Source organism: Arachis duranensis, chromosome 8, assembly GCF_000817695.3.
Source record: "Arachis duranensis cultivar V14167 chromosome 8, aradu.V14167.gnm2.J7QH, whole genome shotgun sequence".
Classification (NCBI taxonomy): domain Eukaryota; kingdom Viridiplantae; phylum Streptophyta; class Magnoliopsida; order Fabales; family Fabaceae; genus Arachis; species Arachis duranensis.
The window spans coordinates 32,886,110-32,897,291 of NC_029779.3; the positions used below are offsets into that span (position 1 = coordinate 32,886,110).

The following is an 11,182-nucleotide window of genomic DNA, read 5'->3' on the forward strand; positions in this document are numbered from 1 at the left end:
AATACATAAAAATTATAACTATAAAAATATATAATGTCAAATAAAAAAATAATAAAAATATAAATAATAAATAATAAAAAAAGAGTTCATATAGCGAGAAATGATAAGAATTCTATAAATAATGCAATAATACGTATAAAAGATAAAGTTGATAAAAAAAAATAAATATTGAAGGTATTGGCTAAAAGTACGTTAGTGTAACGGAAAAGTTAGAAATTATTGCTTCTTGTAAACGTGATCTTATGAATAAAATCAATTCTGCGTTTGTAGAGAAAAAAATTAGCCAAACAAAAGAGTGAAGTTTTCAAGAAGCTCTGATGTGCTTTTTTTCCTTTAAACCTGATTATCAAACACACCCTAAATATTTGCACAAGTGAAAAGTCACAAAAGATTTGATATATATACAGTATCAATATTAAGTCGTGACTTTTGATGTTGATTGACAATTAATCCATTTTATGGCACCGAGGTACCTTCATCCGTTCAATGTAGTATTATAGGAAAATTTTGGTTCGTGTTCCATGGTACTATTCCTGTTTCTTCAAATTCCAATCTCTAAATTCACGTAAAACACAATGGCAAATAAACACGCCATAGGAATCGATCTTGGCACCACATATTCATGTGTTGCTATCTGGGAGGAGCGAAATTCTCGCGCCGAGATCATTCACAACGATCAAGGAAACAGAACAACCCCTTCTTTTGTTGCTTTCACTGATTCACAGGAATTGGTCGGGGATGCTGCCAAAAATCAGGCTTCAACCAACCCAACTAACACTGTCTTTGGTACTATCTTTATCTCATCTTCTTTTTCACCAATTGTTCTTATAGCACGAAATCTTCACAATGCTACTTTCCACAGATGCTAAGAGGTTGATTGGTAGGAAATATAGCGATCCTGTTATTGAGAATGATTTGAAGCTTTGGCCGTTTAAGGTTGTAGCCGATGCTGAAGACAAGCCAAAGATTGTTGTTAACAATAAAGGCCAAGAAAAGGAACTTACTCCTGAAGAGATTTCATCTATGATCCTCACAAAAATGAAGGACATTGCAGGGGCATTTTTGGAATCTCCTGTGACTGATGCTGTTGTTACTGTCCCTGCTTATTTCAGCCACTCTCAGCGGAAAGCCACAAAAGATGCCGGAACCATTGCCGGCCTAAATGTTATGAGGATCATCAATGAACCTACAGCTGCGGCTCTTGCTTATGGCCTTCAGAAGAAGCCTAATTGCGTCGAAAAGCGCAATGTATTTGTTTTTGATCTCGGCGGTGGCACCCTTGACGTCTCACTCCTTACGATTAAGGGTGGCACGTAGCAGGTTAAGGCCACCGCCGGAGACACTCATTTAGGAGGAGAAGATTTTGACAATAGAATGGTGAGTTATCTTGCTAAAGAGTTCAAAAAGAAGCACAAAGAAGACATGAATGGGAACTCAAAAGCTTTAAGGAGGTTGAGAAATGAGTGTGAGAAAGCCAAGAGAATACTCTCATATAACAATGAAGCCACCATTGACATAGATGCTTTGTTTCAAGGCATTGACTTCCATTCAACCATGACTCGTGCCAGGTTTGAGAAACTCAACGATGATCTATTTGAGAAGTGTATGGACACAGTTAAGAGGTGTCTTGATGATGCCAGAGTCGACAAGAACCATGTACATGACATAGTTCTTGTCGGCGGCTCATCAAGAATCCCCAAAGTTCAGAAGCTTCTGCAGAGTTTCTTTCCCGGAAAGGAACTCTGCAAGAGTATCAACCCCGACGAAGCCGTCGCTTATGGCGCCGCCGTTCAGGCTTACATGATAAATAACGGTCAGGGAGGCAATGATAGTAAGACTTTGAAGAACTTGGTCTTAATGGATGTTACTCCGCTTTCGCTGGGAACATCGATAAAAGGGGATCTCATGAGTGTTTTGATTCCAAGAAATACTCCAATTCCTGCAAAGAAGAAAGGAACATACTTCACAGATTCTGATGACCAACCTACAGTTTGCGTTGATGTGTATGAAGGAGAGAGGTTAAGAGCAAGTGAGAACAACATGCTTGGATTGTTCTCTTTCGATGTTCCTCCGGCCCCACGGGGCTTTCCAATCTATATATGTTTCGATGTAAACGAAGATGGGATCCTGAGTGTGTCTGCGGAGGAAAAACTCACCGGAAAGAAACAAGAGATTACAATAAATAATGGCACGGGAAGGTTTTCGGCCAAGGAAGTTGCGAAAATGATTGAAGAAGCTGAAATGTTGAAGGATGAAGATGAGAAGTACAAAGAGAGAGTTAAAGCAAAGAATGCTTTGGATGAATGTGTGTATAAAGTGAAGAAAGCTATCAAGGATGGGAACTTTTTCTCTAAGGTTTCTGCAATGGATAAACAGAGGATTATGGCTGCTATTAGAGAGGCCAGAGAAATGGTTAATAATGATGGGGTGGAGCAAGGGGAAACGTATCAGTATAAGAAGTGTTTGATGGAGTTGCAGAGTGTTACTAATGAAATAATGGGCAAAATTAACAGTGATTATGAAGAAGGTGATAATGAGGATTAATTAGCATAGTTTCTTTTTGTGAGGATCAAGTTTTGATCGATGACCCAGGCAGGGAATACAAAATTATATTTCAGACTTAAATGCTCTTCCGTTGTGCTAACTTATTTTAGCCTATAGTTCACATTACTTGATCATGATTTTTACTGTGCTGTGTCTTGCACTGGTTTGCAATGTGCTTAATGTGATAGAAATTTCTTCTAATGCTAACAGGAAAAACCTTTTTGCATTGATTGAATTTAAAAATATAAAAAGAAATGAGAAATAAAAGTATAATTTTTTTGAAAAAAATTTAAAGCCAGCAACTTTATTAAATTCTGATCAACATATAGCAACTTTATTAAATTCTGATCAACATATAATAACTAAAATAAAGTAAGTAATTTTATATTATTGAATAAAATTTTATACCATTAAAAATATTATTGATAATTATTTAATAGTTAAAAATTACAAAAATTACTGACATCTAACACTCCTTTATATAAAGAGCCCAACATAAAGCTTTTTCAGAAGGACTAATCAGCTAATTCTCAATAAGAAGGCGCATGATCCCATAGACTTCTTGAGAAAATAAAGGTAAACTATGGCTTATCCGGATTTTCATTATATAGATTTAGCTCGTGTTGATTTAGAGCTATATGTAGAGAGATTTCCTTACTCCGTTTTACTGCTGAAGTATGTATTGAAGAATGATGCATAAACATTGACACGACACCAGATATAATAATATGATATGGGATATATTAATTTATTGATATATGGGTTTAAAATTTTATAAGACACAATAGCTATATGTATAAAATATAAAATATTTTTTAGATCAATCATAATAATATTTTAATATTTTATTGATATTAAAATATAAATTAATTTTTTAATTATATTTTACATTTTATTTTAATTATGTAAAGTATTTAAAATATTTTTTATTTTAATAAATAATAATATATACTATTTTTATATTTATTTAAGAATATATATTAAGAATAAGGCAGAACACATTAATACGTGATGGTATTTAAGTATATTCAAACATATTTAGAAAAGAATTTTTTATTTTCTATTAAGACACGGATGAACACGGTAGATACAGATGTCAGATGAATATCGATGAGTGTCGTGTATAAAATATGCCTGACACATAGATATGACAATTCAACAAAGTGTCCGTATTTTATAGGTATTGAATCTTAATCTCTTTTGGACTTTTTAAACTAGTCACCAAAAAACCCTTTTGTTTAACAAAAAACATCATATGGTGCTTCGTAATTATTTCAATCAATAGAAATTTAATTGCAAACCAAAAAAAATCAAAAGAAATTTAATTTATAGTTTATTGAGACCAAAATAAAAAAAAAAACTTCTTTGATAAAATTTCTTAAAAAATTAAAAATAATATATTGTATATCAAACAAATAAATATTAGTAATTAGGTCTCAAACTTATATAATTTTTTCTAAATGTTTTTTTTAATTCGTTAGTTATCATCGCTTTAATTACAATATTACACGAAAATCCCCAAAACAAAAAACATTATGTACATGTTCTTGTGCATATAATTATATAAATTATATATTATAATACTAAATTAAATCAATATGATTTAAATTAGTACGGAATAATGTAAATCAAAATTGTTTTGATTTACCAAGAAAAGAAATTTTAAATACAGGAGATATATACTAAATCGAATCAAATTGATTCGATTTACTATATATGCTATATCAATAGTAAATCGAATTTAGTTTATTTGATTTATTACTGAACAGCGCATATATAGTTAATTATTTCTCAAATTATATATTGTATAAATATAGATGATCATTTTATAATGTATAACTATCTGTTACTTCTAACTCTGAAAAATTTTAAGTTTTAACTCCTATATATGCCATTTTAGAGGACTATACTTTATATTAACTTTTTCAACATCAAAAGTCTAGGTAATGATTCTTTAGATGCTAATGAGTCAAAGGATAATTTTTATTAAATTTTTATAAATCGTTTAATATTCCATTTTAAATTTATAAATTTATAAAAATGTAGATTTTGTAAAATTTAAAATAAAATACAAAAGTTAGACTTCTATTCTTATTCGTTTTAATTTTTTTAATATTTTATTTGAATTCAAATGGAGATATTTTCATATTGATATTTATGTTTTAAAATTAATATAGTAAATGTCAATAGTCTGTTACAAGTAGTAAATCGAATCAAGCTGATCCGATTTATTATATATGTGTTATTTAGTAATAAATCAAATAATCAACTATATTTGATTTACTATTGATATATAGTAATTTGATTAGTATATATTTTTTGCATTTCAAATTTCATTCCTTGAAAAATCGAAACAAGTAATTTTAATTTATATTGTTTTCTACTAATTCAAATCATATTGATTCGATTTAGTATTATAATATATAATTCGAATTTAACCAATTCAATTTATATAGATATATGTACAAAGACATGCATGTAACATTTTTGGTTTTAGAACCTTCATATAATATTAATTGGTATTTAGTTTAATGTTGTGTTTTATCCAACCTAATAAGATTAGTTTCAATGCATACATGTGAACTTATGAGATTTATTTGGTTTTTCCCTCCATATATATAACTTTTAAGGACTTCTACAAACCAAATAGAAAATGTTTATGTAATTTTTGTTTCTTAAATATTAATGACTTTTATGTATTTTAGGTAATGTTTGTTTTGAGATATTTTGACAGAGATTAAGAGACTAAAATTCACTATTATATTTGTTGGTCTAGAGACTGATACTAAAATTTTAGTTTCTGCTTCTAAAATTTTAATATTTTAATACCTCCAAAAAGTTGAGACACAGAAGAATGAAATTTTTTGGAATGGAGACTAAAATTTTAATAACATTTTGTTAAGTTAGAAAAATAATTAGTATATTGATGATGACAAACATGATTAGGTTGGGTTCATAACTCAAATGATTTTTGATGAATTGATTTAAGTGTGCAGACCCATTTGGTTTTTGTTGTAGCCTAATAAAGAGGTTTTGTGCCGGCATAGAATTTTTCGATAGAAAAGAACTTCTTCGTTGTAAATATAGTTCAAACCGGCAATCGATCCTCGCGATTAAAGTTTAAATAAAGATTATTACAATTAAAACAAAACAACCAGAAATTTTAAATCCTGGGTCATCTTGCCTCGGACTAGCAATTGAGTGCGCACTTTTAGTTATGAAATGGGAGTTTCAAGCATAGAACGGAAGTCAAGGAAATTAGAAATTAATTGACTAAAATTAACAATCAAGCAAGACAATAGAGTAAACAAGCAAGAACATAAACAACCACCAAGATAGTATTAGATCAAGAGACAATTAATGCAAATTGAAGAAGATTGATGCAACAAACTAGTAAAAATGGAGTGCAATGTATAAAAGAGCCTTGACTTGGAAATGAGAGTTAAGGAATTCTATCCTTGTCATAACCACAACTATGACAACTACAATGAGTCAATCCCACTCCGTCAACCCTAATATTGAGAATAAGTCAAACGAGCATAATTGGTCTTAATTCACAAATCCTAGCTAACTTACTAATTAATTTAGTAAAAAGCTAGCATTAGTAGAAACAAGAGCAACTAACAATCCAAAATCACTAGTAAATGTCAGATATTATGAATCTAGTATCTTAGTTACTCATTTTCCAAGTCAAGGAGTGAAAATCTACTCAAAATTCATAATTGGCATTTTCACAAACATTTGGTGAGCATAAAAGCAAAACATAGCAAATTGTAAAAAATAATAAAAACTATATCCAATCTTTGAACAAAATCAACTATAGAAACTCAATCAAGTATGTATAAATCATAAAACATCAAATTCATCAACAAAAGACTAAAAAAAAATCAAAAGTGGATATATTAACAAAGTAACTTCAACTATAAAAAAGTGTAGCATGAGTAGTGTAATTAAAGAGAGAATTAAAGATTACTTACAATAGAAGCTCGCTATAATCCAAAATCAAAATTGTAAATGTGCAAACCCTAATTAAACCATAAGAGAGAATTAAGAGAAAATTACTCTAAATCTACTCCTACTCCTATTAATGTTGTATGTATTGTATAATAATGTCCCCCTTTTATTATGGAATGTTACCCTTTTGATATAGCCTCCAATTCAATTTCAGAACTTTCAAAATTGGGCCAAAAGGCTCCGAAAATTACAAGCCGCATGACTTTTTAAGTAAGTCACACATCAGGACTTGTGCGTATGCACACCTGTGCGTACGCACATCGAAGTGTGTTTTTCCTCCTTTGTTTTCTTCATGAAATCTCTTATTTGCATGTTTTCTTCCACTTCTACCTAACCATTCTTACCTATTGAACCTGAAATCACTCGAAAAAATATATCACGGCATTGAATGGAATAAAATTAGGATTAAATTGATTAATTTAAGAACAAAAAAGCATATTTTTACAATTAGGTAAAATTTAGAGAGGGATCACAAAAGTATGCTATTTAAGAGAATAAGTGTGAGTTTATGTGATGAAATTAACTCAATTCAAGACAAAATTTATCATCAAATCCGGACTCATTACAGCCCAAACTAATAAAGCAAAGTGATCCAAGTGAAATCTAAACTAAGCCAAATATCAATCAAGCAAAAGAGAAGCTACCCTAAGCTAAGCTTCACAAGTTCCCTTTGGATAAACACCATAGAGAGAGAGCGCTTCACCTTCGAACTGAAATACCAAAGAATAAGGAAAGATAAAATTAATCAAGAAATCAATATCCATTAAGCAAGTTTAGAGGTTAAATGTAATTTGTTTTCATTTGTATGAAAGTTAATTTCTTTACATCTTCTCCCATTCTCTGCACCACCATTTTGGATAACAAGAAGAAAGTGGCAGTTGAATTTTTTTTGCCATGAATCAATGACTTACATTGTTACTTGGATCCAAAGCACAAATTTGATGGTTTGGATTTCGCTAAGTTCATTGAAAAAGTTGATTGGTGCTACTATTGTATGTGTCTGCTACGATACTAAGTCCTAATTCAAAATTCCTAATTTTTTGGGTTGATTGAAGAAAGATAAGAGAGAATCTTAGCTAATCCAAAGACCAAGAAGTTGACTTTGAAGGAATTCTAATCGTGGCTCAAAACAAGATACAAAAAGAAAAAATGATTCTCATTGTTGAACAAGAAGAAAGAAACTGAGAGAGAGCAAAGGGTGTAACCTCACTAACAGAGTTTGAAGTCTTGGAAGTATTACTCCTACACTAAAGGAAGCACTTTGCCAAGATGAAGAACAACATTTTGAGTTCAGTTGTTAGGTTCAGTACATAGAGTCAAGGTTGTGAATCATCATCTCCTTCATGTTTTACTGTTTGTATTTTCTATTTCAATGTATATCTTTTTTGTTTTCTGTCTGAGGTAAAAAACAAGAAAGCGAGGCATTGATAAAAGGCAGAAAGAAAAAGGTTGAGTGATACACTTGAGAAAAAAGTCAAGAGTGATTTTAGATCTCTTTTGTTTGTACTTCTGTGTTGTATCAAGTACCCGTGAGGTATCCGTTACTAAGTTGGGTAAATACTTAGTGTATTTAGTTTAGGTAGTTGTATTAGCAAATCAAGTTTACGTTGAAGCTTGATGAGTCTCGAATAGGATTATGTTGAGTCCTAGAGAATTGGTGCTTGTGGAGGGCTTCTGAGGGATACAAATGGAAGACTCAAGGTAGGCTTCATGTTTAACATCGGCACGGTAACCATTACCACAACTGAGTTCTGGAGAATCTATTTGGGATTAAAGCTCGCAATTGATATGGGGCTAAGAAAGCTTGTTATAGAGACGGATTTCCTGTGTGCTTTCAACTTTATCCACAGCGCTTCTGCCTCCCAACATTCGAGTACCTCTCTGGTGAGGGAAATCAAGCGCCTTCTAGCAAAGCCTGGAATTTTTCAGGTGAACCACATATTTCGAGAAGCAAATTTTGCAGCTGATGTCCTTGCAAAACATGCACATCGCTTCCACTACAACAATATAGACTATTTTTTAGGATTATTATGTGTCAAAAAAAATTAAAATTCGTCAAAAAAATAAATTTTGACACTATTTTAACTGTAAAAATATGTTAATAAAAGTTTTGTCAAAAATAGTATTTTTGACATATAAGTAATTGTAAAAAAAGTTTAAATCTTATTTTGATAAATATTGACCGTCAAAAATAATTTGTTAGAAAAATTTGAGAATATATTTTTTATGATACTTATTAATCATCAAAAATACTATTTATTTTGACACTTATTGACCATAAAAAATTCTCAACAAAAATTTTTAACAAAGAATGAGATGAGATCTTGAAACTGAAGAATAAACTGAGATTTTGAAGATGAAGAATGAGTAATATGATCCCAAATTGAGAGTAGTATGATGTCAAAATTGACGGAGCTCAACGAAGAAAAGGAATAATGGAGTAAGTTGAAAATAAATAAGTGTCAAAATTGAGGAGTAATTTTTTACAATCAAATTATTCATCAAAAAAACATAGAAAATTTGACATTTGTGATATTTATCAAAAATATATATTAATTTTTACACTTAACTATAGCCGTTAAAAAAAATCATGTTAAAATAGCTCTCTTTTCTTGTAGTGTTCCCCCATGATTTGAATTGCTTTGAAGAAGCCCCTCCTTTCCTATTTCTTTCGCTGGACGCTGATTGCAGAGAGATAAAGTTCCCAAGATATTTTAGTTAATTTGTTTGTTTCTTTGGGCTTTTGGCCCCGTGCTTTATCAAAAAAAAAAAATAATTTCTGATTTTAAGGCTTAATTAATCAAGACTAAAGAAGGCCATAGATTTAATTCTGTCCCTTTTTTTAAGTTTTTTGGAACCTTCACATTTTATATTTAAAATATTCATATTTCAATTAATTAAAGCCAACTTTACTATTTGTGCAAATTAAATTAGAGCTTTATTCTTATTTCAGTCTCTGTCTCTTCCTTTACACTCAACAGAATCCTGAGACTTATTTCAATTTCTGTCTCTTAGTTTCTATCTCTCAATCTCAGTCTCTCAATTACCGTCTCTCTTCCAAACACTACCTCAATGTCTCTAAAACTAAATAAATAAAAAATAAACTACTAAAATGATTGTTGATTTTTTAAGATATTGACAAAAATATTTTTACTTTTGATCACAAAAAATGTCAAAATATCATAGAGCGCAATAAAAATATTTTAAAAAATATTTTAAAATATAACAAAATAATAAAAAATATTATTTTTTATAAATGATAAACAAATCTTATTTTTAGATTGTTTATATATTTAGTCCAAAATTTTGTAAAAATATTTAAATAACTATTTAAAAAGTACATATAGAAAAATCATGCCAAATTTTGATCTCTGGAATATGTTTTTTATTTTTTAAAAGTATTTTTGACATTTACAAAAAAAAAATACTTAGTCTAAAATTGTCAAATTTTATAGGTAAAAATATTTTTTTTTAATTATGTTTAAAAAATTGTATTAAAATTTAATATTTAAAATATTTTTTTTAAAAATATATTTAATATTAGATATTTTGTTGTGATTTATAATATTTTAATCACATTTTTATTGTTAACAAAACTGATAACATTTTTATCTGCGTTTATAAAATTGAGGGTGGTTTTAAATTTTTAATAGTTTATCAATTATCATAAATAAATAAATAAAACATTAATATCTAGTGATGGTTAATAAATGCCAAATTAAACTCTTAGAATTTTTAATATTAAAATATTAAAAATAATAAAATTAATATTTGTTTTAATCAATTTGAGTTTGTTAAGTGATTATCTCACTCGTTCGCTTAAACAACTATTAGGAGTTAGAATCTCGTCTTGTGTATATAACAATTCATTGTCTAGCGATAAACCCTTAACAAATGGAGTATCAATACGTGGTTAGACTTGGCAGGAGTTTCCGAATACGCGGGTACCCGACCCGTCCATATCCGGATGGAAAGCGTAATAACTTGATCCGAGTCGGGGCAGATTTTGCTCAAGACAGGATATGATCGGGTTTAGGGTGTACCCGCCCCAGATATATACATATAAACACTTTTTAGAAATTAGAATTTGCCTCACATCACAGATGATTCATAGCTTCAGTCTATACTCTATAGTCATGCAAGATAAACTCAGTCATCCTTACCCAGAATCTTCTTCTTCTCGACTTCTTCACAAAAAATCGCATAGCTCCCATCATGTTGTTGCTGAGTCCATCGCCGCCTACCCCTTCACAACTCCCATCTTCCTTCACAGTCAGGGACGGACTCACGTTTAATATAAAGGGGAAATTTGCCCCCACAATTTTTTTTTTAAAATTAATACTTCTATACATATATACCACTTATTATATTATATTTGTCTCAAAATAAAATATAAATAGTTCTTTTGTATTTTATGTTAAAAAATATTTTGTTAAACTTAACACATAATAATAATTATATTGTTAAATTTGATTTAGTATGAAAAATAAATAAATACACTCAAAAATTAGTGATAATTAATTATATTATATTAGTTAATTAATTAATAATTAAATTAAAAGTTAGTTTTCTAATTAAATACAACTTAAATTATTAGTAATTTTTTAAAAATTTTTTAAGATAT

At 29.6% G+C, this 11,182-nt stretch overlaps 1 pseudogene; it reads left to right on the forward strand.

The window, feature by feature from the left end:
- Positions 1-575: 575 nt before the first annotated feature.
- On the forward strand, positions 576-2,544 carry LOC107462204 (heat shock 70 kDa protein 4-like; annotated as a pseudogene).
- Positions 2,545-11,182: the final 8,638 nt, after the last annotated feature.